At 39.2% G+C, this 3,075-nt stretch overlaps 1 pseudogene across 1 annotated transcript; it reads right to left on the bottom strand.

The window, feature by feature from the left end:
* Nucleotides 1-662: 662 nt before the first annotated feature.
* On the bottom strand, nt 663-2,115 carry LOC308497859 (zinc finger protein 639-like; annotated as a pseudogene). Its single transcript has one exon. The product of its transcript is annotated as a zinc finger protein 639-like (transcript).
* Nucleotides 2,116-3,075: the final 960 nt, after the last annotated feature.

Genomic DNA, 3,075 nt, shown 5'->3' with positions numbered 1-3,075 from the left:
CCAAAGAGCTCATCGTCTGTCTCTGACATATGAGGACACAGTGAGAGGCTGTCATCTGTAAGCCAGGAAGAAAGCCCTCACTATAAATGGACCATGACCTCAGATTTCCAGCTTCCAGAACTGTGAAAAAATAAATTTGTTTCTCAAGCCACCCATGGTATTTTGTTATGGCAGCCTGAGCTAAGACACTCAGTATGCTGTCATTGTTTATCTCGAATGTACTGTTTAAATGTAGGCCTGTAGGGGATGGAGACATGAGGGACACCTGAAGTAATCTGGAATGATTCCAGATCTATGCAAATTTACTCTCTAAATGAATGCGAATAGCTACTGAGTCTGCTTGTGTCTGAGGGCAGTTGTGTAACTGGGAGTTCTTTGAGTTAAACTCCATGAAAAATACAGTTTATTAAAGGGTAAGTAATAAAAACGTCCAACTTGAAGCTTAAATAAATGTTCTTCAAACTCAAAAGTAGCCACAGCAATTGTTTGAAACTTGGATCCATAGTATATATTTTTTTGAGAAGTGTTTTATTGCTGACGTTGTTCAGAATTGCAGGTGCATAGTGATAATTAAATGCTGACTGATCATTAGACAGTTTTATTATTTTAATTTAATTTTTCCAAAATGTCATATTTATTATTGTACATTAACATTATGGAAGTTAAAGAGAATGAACTGTCTCATGGATTGGAAGATGACGTAATAATTCCCTTTCATTTCCAAACCTCATCAAGCAGTCACTACATTTATGAGGTAAGTCAGCTGAATGCTTGAAGTCTAGATGAATTTTAAGATCTTCAATTTATCCTGTTGAGTGTTGACAGTATTGACATTAAAAAATCCTTTCACATAAATGTGAATTTAAATATTTGCAATATTCTTGCATACTTGAAAAGCATTTCCCACAGTCATCACAAACATGAGGAAACACTTTAGTATGTTCAATGGCAACATGCCTGTTAACATCTGTATGAAGTCTACTCTGAAAACCACATACTTGGCACATAAAGAAGTTTTTACATTTGTCAATGGTAATTTTGCTCAAGAGGCTGTATTGTACCATGTTCTCCATTGTTATACTTGTCACTCTATTAATTTTCATGCATGTTCATTTACTGCATGGCTATGCAAATCTTCCAGATCATTTGTTTCAAGTTCCCAGAGCTGACAACAAGTACTGTTCATCACAGCTGTGCTGCTGGAAATGTAGGTAGAGTTCACTGCTTGAGAACTGTACATCGCACTGCTCACACCAATAAAGGTGATGACTAAAATGGGTATCTGCCATGAGCTGGCTGGGGTTCTCAAAAATTAGTCTTATAACCACAGTATATACAAATGTAGGGATCCTCTTCATGCAGTTGGGCATGTTTGATCAGAAGCAGGTTGGCAGAGAAACCTTTCCTCGCATACGAGACACAAATTTGCATCAGTACCCTTATGCTTCACGATCACATGCTGCTTTAAATCAGAAAGATATTTGCTGTCGAACTTGCAAAGTTCACATTTATAGAGACCGCTGCTATAGTAAAGGCCATTTCTGCTGGGCATTCAAAGCTTGGCTCTTGTCAAGAATCTCGCAGTGTAGCCGGTGGCTCTTCATTAGTTTGGTCTTGGAGACTCAGAGAGGTATTGTTTTCTGTCTCTATCATAATCTTCAGAAACTGCATGCACTTCTGCAGCAATCGGAACATCTTCAGCAGTGTGAGCTTCTATAGGACTCTAGTCTTGTGTTTGTTGGTGGACTGATTCAGGTGAGTCACATCCTTCATTACAAATTTCAGTATCAGCAGATTTTTCTGTAGACAAGGCAGTGTGGTCTAGAATTCTAAGTGTGGGAGTGGGAACCAGATAGTTCTGATTTCTGTTTCTGGCCTTGATTCCATCTAAATTTTGGCAAGTCATTTGATGTCTCAGAATCATTATTGATGTATCAGAATCATTATCTTTGTTGTCAAAATATTTTAAGTCTGGTTGTCTCATACAACAGACACTGTATCAATCAGAAAAAAATTCCATTGAATCCATCTGCAATTCTGTTTATAGCAAAGAAATCTGAATAACCAGAAGGGTGTAAAATCTTCCTTTTTCTTTTTTTTAGGATACTCATGCATACTTTTCAATTTGGTATTATTCTTAATATGGGAGAGGAAACATGAATTACAGGGAAGTTTTCACAGATGGTAAAAAAATGCCGGTCCCTGGGACCTCACCCCACCACCCTGGCAGGGGCCAGAGTGTGGGTGGAGGGGCTGCACTGCCCCACCCCCGCCACAGGCTCACCACGGGGTAGCACTGCTCTGGCCCTAGAGTTCCTTGGCTCTCCACCAGGCTGTTTATTATTGTTTTAAAATTCTCTACAGACAATGCATGCTCTTACCCATGCACCTGGGGTTGATCTACTCCATCAACCTACCTTTGATAACCTACTGACTCCATGATCTGTTAGGTGCTTGTTTCATAGAACCACTGGTCTAGTTTGGGAGACTAGGAAGATTTGGAGGTTGACTTGATTTAAACATATTTATTGGGAGGCTCCAGCCAGATCCAGGTGGCATCTTCTAGTAGGCCTTTAAAAATGTGGATCTGGGGCTTGGGATAGAGATAAAGATTTTGAAGTCTATGCGTATGGTGGAGAAATTGAAATCAGCATTGTTTCCCACATACTTTTGGGATCAGATGTATAATATTTCTGTTTGTTTCAGAGGTGCCTTAAGTCAGGAGGGAATTCTTCTGATAAGCCATCTTGTCTGTTTTCAATTTAAAAAATATTGAGCAACAGGTATGTACCTGACACCAAGCTAAGTGCTGGGAGTATATATATATGGGTGAGTTGGACTTAGTCTATTGTGGTTGTGGAACTTGAATTCCAGCTTCCTCATGCCATCTTCTTCTTCTTCTTCTTCTTATTATTATTACTTTTTATTGGGGAAGGGGAACAGTACTTTATTGGGGAACAGTGTGTACTGCCACTTTTTTTTTCCAAGTCAAATTATTGTCCTTTCAATCTTAGTTGTGGAGGGTGCCATTCAGCTTCAGGTTGTTGTGCTTTCAGTCTTAGTTGTAGAGGGCGC

The sequence above is a fragment of the Rhinolophus hipposideros genome (assembly GCF_964194185.1).
Source record: "Rhinolophus hipposideros genome assembly, chromosome: 5".
In the NCBI taxonomy this organism is placed as follows: Eukaryota; Metazoa; Chordata; class Mammalia; order Chiroptera; family Rhinolophidae; genus Rhinolophus; species Rhinolophus hipposideros.
This window is presented reverse-complemented; position numbering and strand designations above follow the sequence as displayed.